The 24,299-nt window shown below is 36.1% G+C and overlaps 1 long non-coding RNA gene across 1 annotated transcript in view; it reads right to left on the reverse strand.

Moving 5' to 3' along the window:
- The window catches only part of LOC118763748, a 27,076-nt gene extending 5,746 nt beyond the window's left edge, over window positions 1–21,330 (reverse strand). Inside the window, exons 1-2 of the long non-coding RNA XR_004999500.1 lie at window positions 21,320–21,330; window positions 19,603–19,610 (exon numbers count right to left, since the gene is read on the reverse strand). This is a non-coding gene — a long non-coding RNA (uncharacterized LOC118763748). The remainder of the gene's footprint in view (window positions 1–19,602; window positions 19,611–21,319) is intronic.
- Window positions 21,331–24,299: the final 2,969 nt, after the last annotated feature.

Here is a 24,299-nt window from a genome sequence, read left to right on the forward strand (position 1 = left end):
TGGATATGTGTTTTGTACGTGTAAATAATTATTTATATATTTATATGTATAAAATCTATACACATACAAAAGAGATTCAGTGAGATAATACAACAATTTATGTTTTTAATATCATACAGGTATTTCCTTACTAATTATTTTCCCGTATTATCTATTTATACAGGCACCTTGTCGTCAAAAAGATTTTCGTTAATGATAGAAAATTGCGTATGTAAACAACGGGAGAATCTATTGATAAGTATCAGCAGACGAATAAATACATGTACATACATAGAATTAAAGAATGTGAAGGATCAGATACAGTTGTAACATCTCTATTGAATATATCATTGTACATGCAAAATCTCCCTCTCTCTATCTCTCTTTTTCTCTTTCGGTATATATAAATATACACATATATAAATGTATGTGTGTTTGTGTGTGTGTGTGTCTATCTGTTCTTGCTTGTATGTAAAAACATGTATCGTTGCTATTATGCAAAAGTGTCATAAGTCCAAAACGTTGCATTCTCTCAAAAAGAAAGAATAGTTTTACCATTCCATAGCAAAACCGTTGTACTTTATTTTGACAATTTTTGATATCTTGGCGTCTGAAGCACCTGGAGATATGATAGTTTAACCAAAAGCAAAAATAAATATTGAAAAAAAAAACCACATTTTGGCCAAATTTGGACAGGCGATAGTTTAACATACTAGCAACGATATATACATACATACACGTGTGATTGTCTGTGTGTGTGTATGTGTGTGTGTCCTTCCTTGTTTTCAAAGACAGTATGGTAAAGACAAGGAAGTGAGAGGGGGAATGTGTGTGGATGTGTGCGTGCGCGATGGTCTGCGTGTGCGCGCGTATGTGTATGTGTGCAATGATGACACGTGTGTATGTGTGTGTGCGTGTGTGTGTGTATGTGTGTATGGCGAACAACTGGCTAGTAGCTGGCCAGTATGTAAAAATAAGGAGTGGTGCTTTTTGTGTCCAGCCACAGGTCAAAAACAAAGAGGTATGTGTGTGTGCGTGTATGTATATGTATCGTGTGTGTGTTTTGTTTGTAGAGTGTGTGTTCGTGTGTGTATGCGTAGAGTCTGGGTGTGTGGCGAGTAACTGTGCTTAACTTAGTGTATGTGTGCCCGTGTGCTTGTACGTGCGTGTGTGTGTATATATATGTATGTATAATTGTGTGCTGTGTGTATGGGATGTATGTGTGTGTTCATTTGTGTATGTGTGTGTATGTAAGTGCGTGTATGTGTGCGTTTGTAAGTGTGTGTGTCTAAGCGTATATGGATGTATATGCGTGTATCCGTGGAGTTGTGAGTTTTGGGTGTGTGCGTGTGTGCGTGCGTATGTGTGCGCATGCTTTTGTGTGCGTATGTGTGTGTGTGTCTGTGCTTATATGTGTGTACGTATGTGTATGTGTGCATGCGCGTGTAGGTATATATTGTGTGTATGTATGTGTGTCGGTGTGTATGTGAATTTGTGTGTGTTTGTACGTGTGTATGTGTTTGTGCGTGTATTGTGTATATATATATGTAAATGTGTGTGTGTGTGTGCGTGTGTGTGTACGTGCGTGCGAGTGAATGTATGTATATATGTGCGTGTGTGTACGAATGTAGAGGTTTATATGTTTATATGTGTGTATATGTATGTATGCAAGCAAACAGTTTATAATTGAAAGATTGATGGAAAAAAATTGGTGTGGGTGTATGTGAATCCACAGGCACACCCATACACACACTGACGCACGCTTGCAATACAGCCAACCCCATATGTATGTATGTAAGTATGTATGTATGTGTGTGTGTGTATGTGTGTGTATATATGTGTGTGTATGTATGTATGTGTGTATGTATGTATGTGTGTGTGTGTATGTGTGTATGTATGTATGTATGTATGTATGTATGTATGTATGTGTGTAAGTGTGTGTGTATGTATGTGCGTGTGTGTGTATGTATGTATGTGTGCATGCGTGTATGTGTGTATGTGTGTATGTGTATGTGTGTATGTGTGTATGTGTGTGTATGTGTGTATGCATGTGTGTATGTATGTGTATGTAATGTATGTGTGTGTGTGAATGTATGCGTGTGTGTGTGCGTGGGGGTGGGGTTCTGGAATTGTGTGGGCGTAATGTACATGCGCGTGCTTGTGTGCGCTTACGTGCGTGTATGTGTGTCTCTGCTAGGTGTTTATAAGAGTGTGCGTATCTGTATGAGTATTGTTTGTTGGTGTGTGTGCACGGGCATGTGTGTGTGTGCGTGGGTGTGTGTGGGGTGTGGGTGTGTGTATATGTGTGGAAGTATGTGTGCGTACATGTGCATATAGGTTGTATATGTGTGGTGTTTTGGAAGTAGGTGTGTTCGTGGATACGTGAGTATGTGTGTGTGTGTGTGTTTCTGTATAAGGACAAAATATTTTCTTAATATTTAAAAAAAAAAGGTTGCTAGTGGGGAGAAGTGAAGCGCAGTCACTAAGAGGAGGGGGCTGTGTTGAGTCCGTGTAAGGCATTGGTCTGTAGAGTGAAAATGAAACGTTGCTCTAAGCGAAGCCTGGATTGTGGAGAACCGTTGTGTGGGGCGAGACCAAACACAGAGATGTCATCGGGGAATGGCTGGCCGAGCGGATGTGACGTGCGACGGGAGAATTGGACCGTAGACGAATATCCCTTAGATGTTCGGCGAATCGGTCTGACAACCGGCTTCCCGTCTGTCCTATATACAACATTCCGCAGAGGTTGCATTTAATGCAGTATATGAGACCAGACGAAGTACACGTAAAAGAATTCTGATACGTACAGTTCGCTGGTTGGAACCGGTGACAGCAGTGGTGTTGGTGCTGAAGAGGCAGGTGTTGCAGCGGGATCTAGAGCACGGGAATGATCCGTGTGGGGCTGAGGGTGAAGAAGAGAGGGTACTACGGATCAGGAGGTCCCGTAGATTCCGGGCTCGTTTGAAGGAGGACAGGGGTGGGTTGGGGAAAATGGGGCGGGTCGTGGGATCGAGCTGGAGGCGACGGAAGGCACGTAGTATCTTCCGACGCGGGGTAGAGTAGAGGGGTGGAAAAGGAGGGGAAAGGGGTGCGGTTGAGGGGTGGATGAGAGGAAGGAGAAAGGGCAAACAGACAGATGGACAGACAGACAGATAGATAGATAGATAGATAGATAGATAGATAGATAGATAGATAGATAGATAGATAGAATAGATAGATAGATAGATATATAGATAGATAGATAGATAGATAGATAGATAGATAGATAGATAGATAGATAGATAGATAGTTATGGTAGATAGGATAGATATATATATAGATAGATAGATAGATAGATAGATAGATAGATAGAATAGATATAGATAGACAGATAGATAGATAGATAGATATATAAACAGATAGACAGACATATAGATAGTTAGATAGATAGATAGAAGATAGATAGATAGATAGATATAGATAGATAAATAGATAGATAGGTAGATAGATAGATAGATAGATATAGATAGATAGATAGATAGTAGGTAGGTAGGTAGGTAGATAGATAGATGATAGATAGATAGATAGATAGATATAGATAGATAGATAGATAGATAGATAATAGACAGATAGATAGATATAGATAAACAGATAGACAATAGATAGATAGATAGATAGATAGATAGATAGATAGATAGATAGATAGATAGATAGATAGATAGATAGATAGATAGATAAACAGACAGATATGTGTGTGCGCGTGTGCGTGCGTGCGTGAGTGTGTGTACGTGTGTTTGATTGAAGTGATGAGAAGAACGGCAGAGTGCAATTACAATTAGCTTAACTAACAACATTACAAACCCTCAAAACGTCTTTTTATTTATAAAATAAATGACGAGTTATTGAAAGAGGCTATTAGTTCTGTATTGTTACGTTGGACAACCAAATCTTCCCTCCGCAACGCGAACAGTCAATATGTGAACATTTTCTTTCCCTATATACATTCATTTGATATATATTACAGATCGCATTTTTAGATGAGAATGAAGGTATAGTCGTCTGTTACAGATACATGTAAGCTGTGGACCTCCCACATTAATTGTTAGGCGTTTTTTGTTTTTTTTACCGAAAAGGCTTTTATCATTTTTAAGTGTGTAATATCCACAAAATCGACCAAAATCGGTCCGGAAAGGGGGAAGATGGGGAGGAGTTAAAAAGAAAAGCATTTATCGAAAAAAAAATAATTGCTTCTAGTTAAAACGATCCTCCAGACCATCTCTACTGTGAAAAAAAAAAAAAATCTGAAAAATCCCCGCCAAAACGGAGAAACTCCAGCCTGGCGCTTCCTAACTCCGACGACCTTAAAAATGTGTAATTGAAAAGCAAAAATGATGAAACCAAAGTATCGTTGGTTTCAACCGACGGCAGTCTTCAGAGATTTGTCACTGCGATAAATACTAAACGTGCATCTTTACTTCACATTGATCCACATTTGAGGACCGTTTCTAGTTCTATTCACTAAGAAGTTAACACCTAAGTTAAAATTATTAAAATTATATTTCACTATTTAGATACTTGAACATATATTTTATTATTTATTTATTTATTTATGATTATCAGTCTATTTCAGTATTAACATATTTGAAATAGCAGTTGAGTATTAATCATATTAGAACGGCTGTTATTAACTAAAATCTGTAGAATCCTATTTAACTCTCGCTGTTATTTTATTATTTTTGTTTTTAGAGAACTCAACGTACTTTGATGTATTCACCTTTGAAGCTATTTGCATAATGGCGTTTATTGAACAAGCTGTGATGAATTTGATGTTCTTATTATTGAAGTATTGATGTAAGTTATTTGTTGTAAGTAATTTTGGCAGTTAAACGTCAGTACAGAAGAACTGATAATTAAATATGGAAAATTAAATATATATTATATGCAAAAGCTAAAATTTAGTTTCCAATATAGGAATAGCAAATCTGAAATGAAAGTTAATCTCTCTCTCTCTCTCTCTCTCTCTCTCTCTCTCTCTCTCTCGCTCTCTCTCTCTCTCTCTCCCACACACACACATCCCATGTATTATATTATATCACATTATTAATATTAAACTATAAAAGCAACGTTACAATATATAAGCAAAAATTTCCAAGCATATTGTAATATGAATAGTCAACAGTACATCAAAATTTGATTGGTTGCCGAAATAACCATTCGAAAATGTGTCTCACAGTAATCTATTCATAAGCATACACAGATCGTGTGATTATTTCCATCTTCTCACATGCAAAAGCACATGATCAAGCATTCAGTACCATTTTAAAAATAAGTAAAAAACAAGACAGGTGCTTGTGCAGGTGTTTCTGTGTTGACGAAAAAACGATTTTTTTAAAAATACACCTTCTCCTCGACTTACGACTGTGTTCTGTTCCGACTGATGTAAGTTGTCAGTCGATCTGGTCGCATGACGGATTTACATTTTTCAACACTATCTTCATTCAAACGATTACAAAAATATAAAACACAAGCATTTAATCTATAATTATTGTACATAGTGTGAAAAATGCATAATATGTATATCTGTAGATGAAAGCATTTTCCTTTTACCAGTCACTTTAGGAGTATTTCAGATATAGTTGTAACAAATCCACACACAATTGATGTTTAAAAGCGACTGAGAGACAGTGGAAGACAGTGGGTGCCTGGGTCTGAGGGAGGCCTGCGTTGCCAGATACTGCCATAGTTATCGTACGCGTAGCTGCCCAACGTCCGAAAATCGATTATTTATTTATCTCTCTTTTACTCTTTTACTTGTTTCAGTCATTTGACTGCGGCCATGCTGGAGCACCGCCTTTAGTCGATCAAATCGACCCCGGGACTTATTCTTTGTAAGCCCAGTACTTATTCTATCGGTCTCTTTTGCCGAACCGCTAGGTGACTGGGACGTAACACACCAGCATCGGTTGTCAAGCAATGCTAGGGGGACAAACACAGACACACAAACACACACACACATATATATATATATATATATATATATATATATATATTATATATATATACATATATACGACAGGCTTCTTTCAGTTTCCGTCTACCAAATCCACTCACAAGGCATTGGTCGGCCCGGGGCTATAGCAGAAGACACTTGCCCAAGATGCCTCGCAGTGGGACTGAACCCGCAACCATGTGGTTGGTTAGCAAGCTACTTACCACACAGCCACTCCTGCGCCTATTTATTTTTGTGTTGTAAATGGGGATGGTCGTACGTCGAGGAGAAGGTGTATAAGACCATATTTCAGGATATGGTTAAACCGAAGGAAATAGACAATAGTTGGAAATCCGTCAATACGTACCCATGGAGAAAAGTCTGCCAGAATTTACGTTTTGCAATCTTCTTCAAATTGCAAAAAGGCTGTAATGAATGTACTATTGCCCGAAAGACAGAATCATGTCTTCTAGAACTATTAATTTAGGGAATCCTTTTGGACCAACAATGTCCGAATAGACCTTAGAGTTGTTAATAGTTTAAACTCTATATAAAAAGAGTCCCCACCACCACCACCACCACCACCACCACCACCACCGCCATCGGTCATGAATGACCATGGGATTGCATCTAAAAAGTTACTTTCCGAGGCACAATTCCTAGCAAAGTTGCTTATGGAAGACCAGCAGTCACCCGTGCATACCAACCTCCCCTCCTCCTGCCACCGATGTTATCTAAGGTAAGGCAAAGGCCAGTATAGCTTGGCACCAGTGACATCGCAACTCATTTCTACAGCAGAGTGAACTGGAAGATTGTGAAATAAAGTGTCTCACTACCTCATGATTGTTAGCCTGACGCTCTAGCCACTGAACCATACGCCTATATGCATTTAGATAAATAGAAGAATATTTCTTAACATGAATCTTCTGGAAGCACTATAAAGCCTTTTATTTCACCGTTATCTACAAAGAAGACATTATTTCGATAAAGCAATGTCTTGCTAAGACATGTTTCTCATGTGTTTGTATGCGTACATGTGTACATGTGTGCGTGTGTGCGTGCGTGCGTGCGTACATGTGTGTATAAAGTGTGTGTGAGCGCATGAGTGTGTAGGAAAGTATTACCCCGTGGTTGTCTATAAATTAACTTCCATAGACACAAAATCCTGTATAGAATAACAGGTAATTTCATAGATTCAGAAGGTCTCAGTACATTACTGGTATATTGTTCTTTAGTTATTGCTATTTATTGCTTCCTATTATAACATTCTACCGTGCTAGCTCCCTCAGAAATGGAACTCGCACTCGTGTTTCGATTACCGTTTAGAACAGGTATCATATTCATTATACTCATGCACAAAGAAACACCTCGCTCTGTCCTTCAGTGTTGCAACAAGTTTTGGCGCTTACGTTACATGTCTTACATCGAGTTATCTGTTTTCAGTTTTCGATCATATAATTCTATTAATGTTGACTGCAGTATGACTTAATATAGCACACCAGAGATATCAATTTTATTTTATGAAGAAATCAGTCTATTATTATTTCTTATATATATATTATTCCTCAGGTTTTTTAACTGATGGAGCTTTTGAGACGATATTCAAACGCTGTCAAAAGCAAGCAATTGAAAGAATATTACAAGAGATATTTCTATGCAAGACCTGTGACTTGTCAAAATTAGTTGAAACACGCAAAGATACAGTTAGGGGTTTCATTGTGAATGAGTATGGCAAATATGGAAGCTTGATCTAAACGATAATCGAAACACGATTGTGAGTTCCATTTCTGAGGGAGCTTGCACGGTTGAATGTTCTTACAGGAAGCAATACATAGCAATAACTTTTAATAGGCCGGTTGGGATGCCTCAATGCAAGGGCACATTGGACATCTGTCCGGGGGCCTCACAGGTCTATGGGGGCCAATTCTTATCTACGTATGCAGTAGCTTACTGTCAATAAATAAATACCAATAGGGCTGAGTACTCTGATTTGCCCAGAGGCCTATAATGTTGTTACAAACGGTACGGTAGGCCAGTGCACATCACTAAATTCACAAAGAATCAACGATGCTACCTCCATGTGGTCATTCAACTTGTTAGAAAAATCAGCCAAATCTTTTTCAAATCTCAGTTTTCTTTCTTTAAAAGAAACGAAACATAATTTCGAAATATCGACATTGATATAACGCAAGGTAAGAATATTGTTAGGTACCTTCTCGAATCATGCCGACTCATAAGGGCCGGTTTTTCGGTTTTCCGAATTTCCATGGTGTATAACTTCCCACATGGACAAGACGCCGGTTCGTCACAGGATTACTCATTTTTGCCAGCTGAGTGGATGGACTGAAGCAATGTAAAATGAAGTGTTTTGCTCAAGAATACAACGCGTCACCCGGTCCAGGATCTGAAACCACAATCTTACGCTTATGAATCCAGTACCCTAACCACTAAGTCACGTACCTCCACAAGAATCTTCAGTAACAACAACAACTGAGGGCAAAAGTTATTGTCAAGGGAAAAAAATCACTGTAAAACATAAGTGGAGAGCATTATAGAAATGTCGTGTATCATTGCAGAATATACAGGAAAAGGAAACTATGAGAATCGAATAGAGCCCTACAGCAGCTGTATTAATGGACTATCAACATATATGTTTCTTTATTACCCACAAGGGGCTAAACAAGGACAGACAAAGGGATTAGGTCGATTACATCGACCCCAGTGCGTAACTGGTACATAATTTATCGATCCCGAAAGGATGAAAGGCAAAGTCGACCTCGGCGGAATTCGAACTCAGAACGTAACGGCAGACGAAATACGGCTACGCATTTCGCCCGTCGTGCTAACGTTTCTGCCAGCTCGCCGCCTTCAACATATCTCAATATAACACAACAATATATATCCCAAATTTTGACACAATTAATTCCTGAATTTTAAGTAGAGTAAATTCTATGTCTACCACACATCATAAACCTGTTTATAACTTGGTTCTTACATCGTAAACGAAATTTCATTGTAAAATCATAATTCATTGTGCAATCATTTCATTTTCCAACGTTTGTTTACAGTAAAGTAATTTGAATTAAAATGATGAAAGTTGATGTTTTTTTTTTTTTTGTTGTCTATAGTTAAGCAGATTTAATTTTGACTTGATTTAATTTCATTGCTTTATTTTTCCATTTAGCAAATAGAAGCTATAATCCGCCAAGTGAAATTCTAGTTACTACTAGAATATGCAAACGAAAGATCTACAATAGAAGACCTTTCCTAGATGTAGGCTACACTAAGATAGCAATATAACAATTTCTGACATTAAACTAATAACACATACAAACACATTCAGACACATCCATTCACATATACACATATAAATATAAAAATGCATATGTATGTACATGTGTCGTGAGCATATGTATGTATGTATGTAAGTATGTATGTATGTATGTATGTATGTATGTATGTATGTATGTATGTATGTATGTATGTATGTATGTATGTAGTATGTATGTATGTATGTATGTATGTATGTATATAAGTATGTATGTATTTATGTATGTATGTATGTATGTATGTATGTATGCATGTATGTATATATGTATGTATATATATATATGTGTGTATATATGTATGTATATATATATATATATTATATTTATAATGCATATAGGTATGTACATATATATCTATCTGTCTACCTGCCTATCTCTTTCTCTTCATATATATATATATATATATATGTGTGTGTGTGTGTGTGTGTATACATACACACATACATATATATATGTATATATAATAATAATATTAGGGAGTATATCCAAACTTACAGGGAAATGTCTAGCACTGTTTGAGTTGCCTAATAGTGGTTTCATCTCTAATTTAATTTATATATATATATAAATATATATATACATGTATATGTATGTAGATAGATAGATAGATAGATAGATAGATAGATAGATAGATAGATAGATAGATAGATAGATAGATAGATAGATAAAGAGAGAGCGGAAGAGGGAGAGATAGAGATACATGAGCATTGATTCAACTGATCATCAATGCCTTATATCTTTTGGCAGCAAACACTTACGAGAAAAATGAAAATATTTCATTAAAATGTAATTTTTTTTCCGGTGGTCGTAGATATAAATGATACTTTGATAGCTTCTACTTTCCTGCTTTATTCTATAATAATAAATCCCGTCAAGTTATTAAGGATCAGCGTGTTCGTGTTTCACTCTTGCTCAACTCTGTTGGAGTCACGTTGGCTTATCACATCTAAAAACAGATTGTTCTATGTATGGAATATTCAACTCCCTGAGAAACTGGGTTTGCTTTAGAAAATCTGTTGTAATGTGTAAATAAATATGCAATATTATACCATACAAGAATTTATACGAAACCTAATCAGACATGAACGTTTTAACTGTTTGGTTGCAGTTTCAGATACCAGAGCTTACTACGTAAATATCGCACGTAAAAATTAACTTTTTAATAACTCAGAAGTAGCACTGTGATAAATTAACGTTGGTTACTCTGTGATAAATTGATATTTATGTTTGAAAATGTGAAAAACAATCATAAAATTAGATATTGATGGCTTTATTAGTTTCGTTTTCGTTTAATTTATATTCAAGTTGCAAAACATAAACAGTATTTACAAATAATTTACGATAACAAAATAACTTCCATGATGATTTTTTAAATGTTTTTGAAAAGTTAATTATTTGATAATTAGCATTGACTTTAAACATATTTGTAACGTTTATTTTGTGAAAGTAATGTGAACGTAGCGAAAACTGGTAAAACATTATGATATAGTTTGTACATCATCAAAATGCTCCACATTTCAGTATAAAGAATATGGTTTAACGATATAGCGTAGCAGCAATAATATGTTGCTTTATACAATATAGTATGGTATACATGCACAATGCACTATTCTACACTATGTTTCATAGTACATACAATATAGCATGATTACGGTATTGTATATTTGTCGTTTTGTATAGCACGATGATGTAGTAGAATTTGATTAGTTATATTGTGTTGCACAAGTTGGTAAAGCGTACATAATTTGCGACATAAACAGCATAAAAGTGATACACGATACAATTGTACATTTTGCAAAGCAAATTAAAGAAGAACGGCATGGAAATTGTTGACAATGTCAATGAAAGCTCGTGAAAGAAAACTCCTGTAGTCTTTTACAGTTGCAGTCTCCACAAATGATAATATGATCGACGAACTATAAAAATGTTTGTCTGTTAAATAGAAATACGTGTAATAGGAAGTGAAGGATCCGTTTCTTTTTTCCCCCTCAAGAAACTATCCTATGAGTTAATCCCAGTGAGTCTAACTCCATCCATTTCATCCATCATATTATAACAACTCATCTGTCATCTAAACATTTTCAATGGCGTCTTGTATACAATTACAAGCATAAAAATGTTGTCTTCACCAATCACTGTTGTTTGTGTGTAGACATAACGGGTTTATTTCGTCAATTACGATATTTACTTGCATATTCCATTTACTTCCTCTCTTTCTCACTCTTCTCTCCTTCTTACTTCATCTTTTCTCCTATCTTTTTCCTTTCTTTCTCATTCATTCACTCATTTCTGCTTCTCCTTGAAAACATCCTCCATTTCAAATTCGCTGTTTCTTTATGTCTGAAATGACATTTACGAGTATTAATGTCATCGACAGCATTTAGTTACTTCATAAACTTTCTTCTTGCCCTCCCATCGCTTTATGCTAGTTCGACGCTCGTGTACGAAGGAGATGATAAGGTTGTCTTTACCTTAAAAGTCAAGTGATTTCAAGAAGTTTGCTTTACCCGGAGTCAATAGATCGTTCAGTTTCATAGGGATGGAAGACTATTAAACAACGGCGAAATATATTGACTTGAGTGTATCTCATAAAATTTATTCTAAACTTTCTAACATTTCTGTTGAATCGTCCAATACTGAACGAACTGCTCATGTTTCAAAATGTTTTCTTAAACAACATTAATACCTTTTACTAAATAAAGAAACACTGTTTTGTATTTATAAGCAGTAAAACATTTTTGTTGCATAGAAGTTAAAAGTGTCAATAAAGTTAGGACAGATTGTGTTGAATTGAAGTATTGTGGGTAAATCGGTGGAATACATACATCTGAAATAATCAGTGCTTTGTGGAGATGACATATAATACTACATATTAGACCACACTAAAGTCCAAATGAGATTTTATTCTCCAAGCAAACCTGAATAATGTATCAAGATCACGTAGCTTCACATCCTATATAAAATGTTATTGTATCAAGGAGATCTTAACTGAAGATAAATTTTGCAGTATTGGTATTCGAAACTCAGAACTACTTCTCTTCTACACATCTGTGTATTTCAGTGCACCAGATGTGTGTCACTTATCTGTTTTGATCAGTCAGTTAAATATTTACTACATCTAAAGCATAAAACTTTATTCTATAACCGACCTACTCTTCAATATCATCAAACACATCCGTCTATCTGAAATTCCATTAAATATTATTCCGAACGAGGGCGGGATTTAGGTATCAGATTAATATATTAAATCTGATGACGTCAGAATCTGAACGTGCTTTCAAAATCTTAGAATATCTATTTTCTTGTGCGATAGTGTTTTATTTCAATTAATCTGTAAGAATTGATTTAGCTGAATCTAATTGACAAGAATTAAAATTAACAGATTATAACAAAAGATAATTAGTTACACAATTTTGTTATATTGGATTTCGTTATTTTATAAATATGTTAAAATATCAATGATTGTTATTTTCAATATGTTACATGTTTTTGCGTACTAGAGAATCTTTAAAACCTGTGTATGTATGCATGCATGTGGTATGTGTGCGTGCGTGTTTGTGTGTGTGTGTGTGTGTGTGTGTGTCTGTGTGTGTCTGTGTGTCTGTGTGTTTGCGCATGTATGTGTGATTTCATTTTTAATTATATTCATTTTGATAATAATTTGCACATCCAACTTAAGTTGGATGTGTTATTTAGATCGCCTTAAACTACTGTTAACGTCCAGATACACCGTCTACACCATTTCATGTTAACGATACTGCTAATTAAGCAAAGACTATATCGGCTGACGAAATGATCGTCTGCTCCGATAAATAGCACTACCGTATCACGTGATTTCAATATTTGTTGCAGATCATCAGCGGTAACCAGTTTCGCACCGAAGGCCAGAACGAAAATCAACCAATCCGATATAGCTTATGCATGTATGATCAAACGGTTTGACTAATTTTCGTTCTGGCATTCGGTGCGAGCCTGGCTACCGCTGATGATCCGCAACTAACGGTGAAATCACGTGGTACGGCATTGCCATCCTCCGGAGCAGACGATCAGTTCGTCAGCCGATATAGTCGGTGCCTAATTAATATGTATTGTCAACATGAAATGCTATCTCTGGACGTTAACATCAGTTTAAAGTGACGTAAACAACACATCCAATTCAAGTTGGATAAGCTAATTATAATACGTTAGAATCCCTGCTACTGTCGCCAACGGCTAATTTATATTTATTCTTCATATAAGGGAGGAAACAGAATTTGGATAACATTAATTATAAAAATTACACGTTGAACTTTACATATTTTTATGTTCAACTTACAGAGCGTATTTGCAATGTGTGTGTTTGGCAGTCACTTTTTCTATCTGAAAATCTTAGCTTTTCGAAATTGCCACTTAATTCCTGGATATGGAAGCACTCCGTCGGTTACGACGACGAGGGTTCCGGTTGATCCGATCAGCGGAACAGCCTGCTCATGAAATTAACGTGTAAGTGGCTGAGCACTCCACAGACACGTCTACCCTTAACGCAGTTCTCGGGGATATTCAGCGTGACACAGAGAGTGACAAGGCCGGCCCTTTGAAATACAGGTACAACAGAAACAGGAAGTAAGAGTGAGAGAAAGTTGTGGTGAAAGAGTACAGCAGGGATCACCACCATCCCTGCCAGAGCCTCGTGGAGCTTTAGGTGTTTTCGCTCAATAAACACTCACAACGCCCGGTACTTAATTCCTAACATAACTAAGAACGCTGATAATTATCAATATGAATGTCAATTTATAATTTTGATAAAACCACTGCAGGTTCGAAGCCATCGTTCGCAAATACTCTCCTTAATGGTGATTTTAGAGAGCATACACACATCTTCAGGGCAGGTATGACTACACAATGTTTCTTTTCTTTCCAAAAACCTATATGAGGCCTGTTATGTTTGCAGCTGGCGGGAATTTTGATAGGAATGCTCCACCAATATTCTTTGTGGTAGAATATATGTGTTAAATAATAGTAATATTCTCTAAATTTGTTTTTTCAAGGATATTCTTTCCTACGGATGACACTGTTTATTATTTTAACAACAATACGCCGCCATTGATGGTGGTAACTTAATGACATATCCAAGAAGCTGTTGACATATATAATATCTTCCACAAGAATCTGCCCCGATCGATATTTCCGTTCGTGACATTGGGCGGGGTGTGGGGCTTAAAGACTTCTTTTCTTCTTCTATTAAGTATTTTCTTAACTCCAGCACTTTGACATCAACTGCATAACCTTCGAGATTTTATGTAATATGAAGGCCACTAGTCCGAGAGTGGATACACTTCTTGAGTTCAACTTCCGCTGATGTTGATTTCGCCTTTCATCCTTTCGCATTCGATAAAATAATTACCAGTTGTGTACTGATGTCGATGTAATCGACTTAACTCCTCCCCTGAAATTTTTGGCCTTGTACAAAAATTTGAAATCAATATTATTTTTCTCTAGTTTATGGGAAACATGCATGCATAATATTGTTGTGGTGTTTTAGGTGGCGAGCTGGCAGAATTGCTAGCACGTCGGGCGAAATGCTTAACGGTATTTCGTCTGCCGTTACATTCTGAGTTCAAATTCCGTCGAGGACGACTTTGCCTTTCATCCTTTCGGGGTCGATAAATTAAGTACCAGTTACGCACTGGGGTCGATGTAATCGATTTAATCCGTTTGTCTGTCTTTGTTTGTCCCTTCTGTGTTTAGCCCCTTGTGGGTAGTAAAGAAATACATTGAAGGCGGCGAGCTGGCAGAAACGTTAGCGCGCCGGGCGAAATGCGTAGCCGTATTTCATCTGCCGATACGTTCTGAGTTCAAATTTCGCCGAGGTCGAGTTTGCTTTTCATCCTTTCGGGGTCGATAAATTAAGTACCAGTTACGCACTGGGGTCGATGTAATCGACTTAATCCCTTTGTCTGTCCTTGTTTGTCCTCTCTGCGTTTAGCCCCTTGTGGGTAGTAAAGAAATAGGCATTTCTTCTGCCGGTTGATGTATTCAATTTAATCCCTCTGTCTGTCCCTGTTTGTCCTCTCTATGTTTTGCCACTTTAGGGCAATAAAGAAATAAATATTTTTGCGGCGTTCAAAGTACCTCTCTAGCTGATTTTATTGAGGTATGTTAGTTCTGCAAATTTTTGTTCGCATGTAAAGTCCTCTGTAGGAGAGTATTTGTTGACTATCTAACCATAGGGTGGTCTTCTCTTCATTTTTGACAATTTCTTTGATTTATTTATTTTCAAGCAGTTTCTGTCTGAGTAATATCATATGAAAAAGGCTGTCTGCGTTGCTCTTTAAACTCTTTTCTTCTCTATTTTTTTTTTCTGAAATGAAGCTTGTCAATATCACTATCAGTTTGGAAGTTTGCAGTTAAAGCCAGGATCTTACGGCTGATATAAGTTCTGATACCGACAATGCATCGTGAGGATGGATCATCATTCCAGAGCCTATAGACAATTTCTAGAATCCCTTACCGGGCAATGATACCGAGGCGTATCGCCGATTCAAGATAAACTCTGTAGGAACGTTTGTGCCGGCGACCAGGCATTCAGGAGATATGTGCAGAGGGAAGAAACCGTTTTGTACGCTCTTCTCGAGTACCTGAGTATAGTAGCTATGTCGAACAACTGATATCATTGTAGGACGGACTCACGTATCAGCTGAGGCTGTTGTGAAGATCACTCTGCTGAGTTCATAGTAACGGTTCATCCCATTACTATGATTTGGAAGGAGACGTGTGTTCCACTTGGCCATGTCACCTTGTAAGAATTTGGAGACAAGGCCATGCTACCGTTGTTGTTGTTGTTGTTATTATTATTATTATTATTATTATTATTATCATTATCATTATTATTATTATCATTATTATTATTGTATTATTCAGTAGTTTTATTTTTATAGCGTGCTTTCACTTCACTACCGAGCACAGCTCTGTGTGCCTGGGTATGTGCTGTGATTGTTTGTGATGCTCTGATGGTTATTGTATGGAAAGTGTTCTGCGTAGGATTGTGCAGTGCCTAGTAGTGCAATTTTCTGTATGTTATATGTGTTTGTAAGTCCTGGTGTTTTTGTTATGTATTTATCTGAATATTTTTTATCATGCCTAATGCACCTACTATGATAGGAATTGTTTCTGTTTTTAGATTACACATTCTGGTTACCTCTATTTCCAGGTCTTTGTATTTTGAGAGTTTCTCCATTTCTTTTAGAGACACGTTGTCATCAGCCGGTATTGATACATCAATTAGAAAGCATTTTTTTTCTTCATGATCTCTGACAACTATATCTGGTCTGTTGGCCTTAATTTCTCTATCTGTGTGTATCGGCATATCCCAGAGTATGGTTGCTTTCTCGTTTTCTGTGACCTTTTCTGGGTGTGCCTATACCATCTTTTTTCTGTTGTTATTCCATAATGTTGGCATAGCTTCCAATGTATGTAGGTTCCAACTCTGTCATGTCTGTGAATATATTCCTTCTTAGCCAAGACTGGGCAGCTAGAGATAATATGATTTATTGTTTCTTGTCCATCTCCACATATTCTGCAGTTACTTGTAATATTTCTTTTCATTACATGCTTTTGGTAATTTCTGGTGGGGAGGCTTTGGTCTTGTGCTGCAATTAAAAATCCCCCTGTTTCTGCTTTGAGTCCTGAGCTTCTCAACCATTGCTGGGATTTTTCTTTGTCTATTTCTTTTGCGTTTAGTTTAGTCCAGTATTTACCATGAAGGGGCTTTTCTTGCCATCGTTTTATCATGGTTCGTTGCTGTTCTATTTTAGTTTGGATTTCATTTTGTTTATAGCTTTTGTTGTTTCTTCATCTTCTTCTTCTTCATGTTTATTAGGTGGTATGATTTCTTGTTTGTATTTGTCAGCTTCCTTAAATATACTGAGAACAGTTTTTTGTTTTGCTCGTGTTTTGCCGCTATCTGGATCAGTTTCCTTCCTTCTGAAGTAGATATTTTTGCAGTCCTATGGTGGTTATTTTATAGTAGTTTTCCAGCTGTATAAGGCCTCTACCACCTTCTATACGTTGTATATATAGTCTTCTATGTCAGATTTTGGGTGATGCATCCTAGATCCTGTCATTATTTTTCTTGTTTTCCTATCTATTTTGGTCAGTTCATTTCGTGTCCAGTTAAGGATATTGTAGCTGTAACTTATAACTGGGACAGCCAAAGTGTTGATACCTATTATCTGTTTTTAGCATTGAGCTCTGTGTTTAGTATTGATCTAACTCGTCTATAATATTCTTTTTTATTTTCTCTTTCATTTGTGTGTGTTGTGTCTTATCTAGTTCATGGATTCCTAAGTATTTGTAAGTTTTGCTTTGGTCTAATTCTTTTATTTCATTGGTTTTATCTAGTGTGATGTTGTTACTCTTAACTAGTTTTCCTCTTTTCAGGGTTACTTTGGCGCATTTTTCTAATCCAAATTTCATATCTATTTCTTTGGTAAATCCATGAACTGTCTTTAATAGTGTTTCCAGCTGTTTGTCATTTGCAGCGTATAGTTTTAGGTCATCCATATATAAAAGGTGGCTGATCGTTTTGCCGTAACATTTATATCCGCATCCAGTTCTATTTAGCATATCAGATAGAGGTGACAGTGCCAAGCAGAAAAGGAGTGGAGAGAGCGTGTCTCCCTGGAATATTCCTCTTCTAATGGGGATGTCTTTGGTTTTCATGAGTCCCTCTTTTGTTTGGAGGTGTAGGACTGTTTGCCATTTATTCATAGAGTGCTCTATGAATTTTATGATTGTTGGTGCTACTTTGTTAATGGCTAGTGTTTCGAGGATCCATGTGTGGGGGATGCTATCAAACGCCTTTTTGTAGTCAATCCAGGCCATACTGAGGCCTTTCTTCTTTCTGTGGCTGTCTTCAGTTATGGCTTATTAATCATTAGTTGATCTTTACAGCCATATGAGCCTTTGCGGCATCCTTTCTGCTCTTCTGGGAACAGTTGTTTTCGTCCAGGTGCTTGTTCAGCCTTTGTGATATCACTGCAGTAAATGCTTGAACATAGTAGGGAGGCAGGTTATTGGTCTGTAGTTTTTGGTTTTTCTGTTTCATTTGATTTGGGAATTAAGATGGTTTTCCCCTTCGTGAGCCATTCAGGCATTGTCTCTGGCTCTGCTAGTACTTTGTTAAAGTTTTCAGCCAGCTTTTTGTGCATTCCTGTTAGATATTTCAACCAGAAGTTGGGAATCTTGTCATGCCCAGGTGCCTTCCAGTTGCTTAGTCTTTGCAGTGCCTGGGTGACCTCTTCAGTTGTTATGGGGGTCCAAAGTTGTTGTTATTATTATTATTATTATTATTATTATTATTATTATTATTATTATTATTATTATTATATCATTTTTATTATCCTGACTTCTCTTGAGTTATCTATGTCACTTCTCATCTCCATCCCGCCGCTTAGAGATGCAACTTTTCTCAACACATGAGATGTTGCAAGCATTGTTGCCAACTAGTACTTCCGAAGGAGTCTGGTATTTACTGGTTTTCAAGCCAGAATATTGCTTTCTTTGAGAATGTCACTAATGAGCCGATCCCAGTAAGTACCACACTCACCTTTGAGGCACACGAACGCATTTCACTTCCAGAGCAAAGTCTTTGTTCGACCTCTTTCTTTCTCGACCTCTATCCACACAATATTGTGATCTGTAGGAATAGCTTCATCAATCAATGTTCCTGGTTTGGATTCCTAGTTCGGTAATATTGCAGCTTTTTATCTGTGTAGATTGGCATGTCACGTTTGAATTCCAATTAATCACCTTCTACTACTGGCAAAAGTTGGTACTCATACCTATTTCTTTATTACCCACAAGGGGCTAAACACAGAGGGGACAAACAAGGACAGACATAGGTATTAAGTCGATTACATCGACCCCAGTGCATAACTGGTACTTAATTTATCGACCCCGAAAGGATGAAAGGTAAAGTCGACCTCGGCGGAATTTGAACTCACAACGTAACGGCAGACGAAATACCGCTAAGCATTTCGCCCGACGTGCTAGCGTTTCTGCCAACTCGCAAAAGTTGGTACTCATACCATTTGTTGGAACATTCTAACCCATACTTGCTGCACAACACCAAGTGTATTCACATGTGGTTGTTGTTGATGTTAAGTCGGCTATCTGGTAGAATCGTTAGCACGCCGAGCCAAATGCTTCGCGGCATTTCGTTCGTCTTTACGCTCTAAGTTCAAATGTCCTCGGGGTCGATTTGGCATTTCATTCTTTCAGGATGTAGAAAGAATTATTTCTATTCATATCATATTTGCTAAACCTTCTGCGCAACAGTTGGAGAACGTGCTTGTCTAATGCGGTATGTTAGATACCTTACGACAAACAAACAGGTGCCAAAGGTCGCTAATTCCTCCATGTAAACAAAAAATTCTTTCTCATATGAAGATGCAGCTTTAGGTCGCGGCTCCAGGATTTATCCTAATTAACTACAACTTCAGAATATCACATTATTTTCACTTCTATAATTTCCATCTTCGTTTATAATTTTATCAACAACCTACTTTTTTTCCCAAGTCTTGAAATTTGTTTCTTTTTCTTTAACATGTGAACAATAATTCTTCGATCATTATCCAAATTACGAAAGCAAACTGATTTTTTTTCTGGTTCCTATATGCTTTGAAGTGAAAAGGAAAAATCAGTTGAACAATCTGCTCTACGCTCATTTATCAGATTAAGGGATATTCGTATTCTATGGTTAATTATAATATTCCTATGATACGCAACATAAATTCTGGTTAAATTCCTTAGATTATAGGGTAGATGTGTGTATGTATGTTTGCAATATTCTCTCTTTTGTTTTAATATATTTGTACGTGTATTACCAATTCTGTCGTTCTCGCAACGTAATTAAAACCGAGGGACACTTAGTGATAATGATGTTAGATAAAGGTTGTTTGGTGCTGTGAGTCATGTATCGTCTGACGGAACGACTAATGATTCATGTTTCAACCAAATATATTTACATATACAGACAATCACACATATACACCTATACACGCATATATATTATATACATATTATATATAATTTATATATATTATATATTTGTGCATACGTATGTGTGCGTATATTTATATAGATATACGTACGTATATCTATATAAACACACAAACATATACATGCGTATTCATATATATATATATATATATATATATATAATATATATATATATATTATATATATATATATATATATATGTGTGTGGTGTGTGTGTGTGTGTGTGTGTGTGTATGTCTGCACCTGTATGTGTTACGACGGTACGTGTGTGTATAGGTGAATGGGTATGTATGTATGTGTGTGAACTTGGGTGTAGTTATATCTGTGAATATTTTCCCATGTGCAACAATTTAGTAGTAATTTTCAGTTGCTTTTGTGTGACAGGTAGGCTGATGTCTCTGTAGTGCACTCTTTTGCTTTCTTTCTTTTCTTTTTTCATTATCACACACGCTGAGAGGCAAAAGATAAATGAAATAAATATCGCTGATTATCAGGATTTTGCTTTTTTCAGGAAAAAAATGTCTGTTCTTCGTGATACGTTAAATAACACGGAGTTTACTGTCAACTGTATATTTTATTCGTTGTTTTAGCTTCCCAATTGACAATGCAGCCTGGTGCACTGTTTCATGCAGCTGTTGACAACATCTCTAAACAAGAAGATAGGTTTGTACACAGTCATTTTACCAGAAGAGCAGTGAATATATAACTACAATATTTTGATTTTTTTTTCTAACTTTGGTGCTGTCCAGAAATACCATGTGTTATGAATTAAGGCTTATTTTGTTATACACCATAGCATCAACAATGTACATTGAAGCCCGTCACTAATTTTTTGATCGAGGTAGCTGCCAACAATGTGTCTTTTATGCAAATTAGTATATTCGATTTAATAAAGTTTGCGGTAATAGAAGCTACAAAAATAATATCGTCGTTGATAGGCGCAGGAGTGGCTGTGTGGTAAGTAGCTTGCTTACCAGCCACACAGTTCCGGGTTCAGTCCCACTGCGTGGCACCTTCGGCAAGTGTCTTCTACTATAGCCTCGGGCCGACCAAAGCCTTGTGAGTGGATTTGGTAGACGGAAACTGAAAGAAACCCGTCGTATATATATATATATGTATATATATGTGTGTGTGTGTGTGTTTGTGTGTCTGCGTTTGTCTCCCCAACATCGCTTGACAACCGATGCTGGTGTGTTTACGTCCCCGTTACTTAGCGGTTCGGCAAAAGAGACCGACAGGATAAGTACTAGGCTTACAAAGAATAAGTCCTGGGGTCGATTTGCTCGACTAAAAAGGCGGTGCTCCAGCATGGCCGCAGTCAAATGACTGAAACAAGTAAAAGAGAAAGAGAAAGAGAGTCAAAAAACCTTTCCTAGATTTTAGGTGAAATTTCCAGTAAAGTTTGAAATCAAGACAGCTGATCAGTCTTTCTGTGACCATTGCTTAAGAAAACAGTATTTTATGAATAACCAGTGTATTTAATTAATATTAATTTACATCTAAAGTTTACATCTAATGGCTTAGTCTGCAGCAAATTATTACACCATGCCATACTCTGTCATTTGATTTGATACATGGAATACTCTGAATGGTTTAATGAAGTAATCTACCACACAAATACATAAATTATTGTCAAAAAATATACATGTACAACACCGAATTTCCAGATACTGACAGTACGTAGTCTCTTATCTGCATTAATATACAAGTAGGAACTGCAAATTCTCACGGCTGTCAGATTAGTTTACCGTTATCTTGCACAGACTAGTATCTTGTATTGTATATTGTATTGTATCTTGTATTGTATAGTATTAATAAACTTGAATAATACTAGTGCATTGGTGCAAATATTGCATTTAATATGTGTTTAACTTACCGTATGGCTTTGGCCACTCCTGTATTTGGAAAAATCTGTAAACCAGAAAGGCTTTGGAACTAAATATTCCGGAAAATCAATGTTGTGCCTGCACTGAATATCAGCAATGAATAATAGAGGACTATCTTTTGTAGACAGATTACATGGAACTTTAAATAAGCGATAAAAATGTTGAAATAATTTGGTTGCGTAGGAAAACTGCGAAAGCACGAATTGATATGATACCTAAATCAATATAAGAAAGCTTGCTTAAACCAACCGATATGACACATAAGAATATATAAATCGAACTAATAATATTGAATGCTATCACCGTGGAACTACTTGGAAGATTATTTTGAAGATATTTATTCATCATGATGCTAACTTCAAAAAAATATTCAGATTTCATATCTTTAATTATTTCCGTTAATTTGAAAAATCATTAGCCGCCTCCAAAATCCAATGGAAATACATTGTCAAAAAAAGAGAAACCTCTTAACTTTGTTAGAAATGTAAATGACGTTATAAGGTAACAAACAAAGGAAAAATTCCTTCAAATGGGTGTGTAAAACATCCAATTCACTGGCTCGTAGGTTGAATCCAACATAAATACAGGTATAATGCAAATTACAAACAATGAATTAAAGAGAGAGATACAAATGACAATCCAATAATTTATTTATAGTATATCATAATATTCTATGAATATAATATATTTATTCAAAGTTATTGATATAAAAAAAGTTGTTTAAAGTAACTAATAATTAAGTGATGTTAATAATAATAATAATTATAATAATAATAATAATAATAATGATAATAATAATAATAATGATGATGATGATGATGATGATGATGATGATAAATAGTCTTATTTAACTTTCTAACTAAATTTAATGACTTGTGACCCCCTTCGGTCATGAATGGCCATGGGATTGCACCTAGAAAGTTACTCTCCGAGGCACAAGTCTGTTTATGGAAGACCATCAGTCGCCCACGCATACCAGCCTCCCCTCTCCACGCCACCGATGTTATCCAAGGAAAATGCAAAGGCCGATACAGCTTGGCACCAGTGACGTCGCAGCTCATTTATTAACGTGCAAGTGGCTGAGCAATCCACAGACACGTGTACCCTTAACGTAGTTCTCGGGGAGATCCAACGTGACAAGGCTGGCCCTTTGAAATACAGGTACAACCGAAACAGGAAGAACGAGTGAGAGAAAGTTGTGGTGAAAGAGTACAGCAGGGTTCACCACCAACCCCTGCCGGAGCCTCGTGGACTCAATAAACACTGCCCTAACCACTGGGCCATTGCGGCTCCACTAATTTAACGACTACAATAATAATTATTATAAAAGTGTATAGTTTATAACTTGTTTTCTAATTACAACAATATTATTTTGTTACTTATTAAAAAATTACTAAAATTTGGATTTATACTTTATATAGGCCTTTGATTAAAAAATAATATTAATTCTATTTATCGAGGACCAATACTCAGTCCTTGTTTTGTTTATATTACTTAATTTCTAGTTACTGAGTTTTACATTCACGAATATACGAATAATAATCTATATTTAAGTAACTTCAAATTTCGTTACTTCTTAAAAACTAGTAATATTTTGATATCCATTATCATAGCCTAAATCCATATCTATGGGGTAGTTTTGTAATAGTGTTCGTAGCTTTAAACTATCTTAATAGTTATTACGGAATTCTCCCTACGATAAATTAAGTAAACGAAGACATATTTTGCTAAGTTTCTATTCATATTTATAACGGAATTCTCCCGCCGATAAACAATAAATACAGAACACTTTTTATTAGTTACTTTAAACAACTTTTATGTATCAATAACTTTAAATGAACAGATGAGTTATTATATATTAAAATGTAATTATTATATCATCTTACACACTTTATTACAGTTTCTAGATTAAGTAAGACCCTGATATTTAATAATTATACATACATATTATTGTCGTATGTTATTATAATAGCGAAAGATTATCTTAGACATGAACGAGTTTGGATTGACATTATTTGAAATATATAGAAATATATTTCGACAGTTGTAGATTCACTTAATTATTTTGTTCGTTATAATTATGTTGTTTTTTCATTT

The sequence above is a fragment of the Octopus sinensis genome, linkage group LG6, assembly GCF_006345805.1.
Source record: "Octopus sinensis linkage group LG6, ASM634580v1, whole genome shotgun sequence".
Taxonomy (NCBI): domain Eukaryota; kingdom Metazoa; phylum Mollusca; class Cephalopoda; order Octopoda; family Octopodidae; genus Octopus; species Octopus sinensis.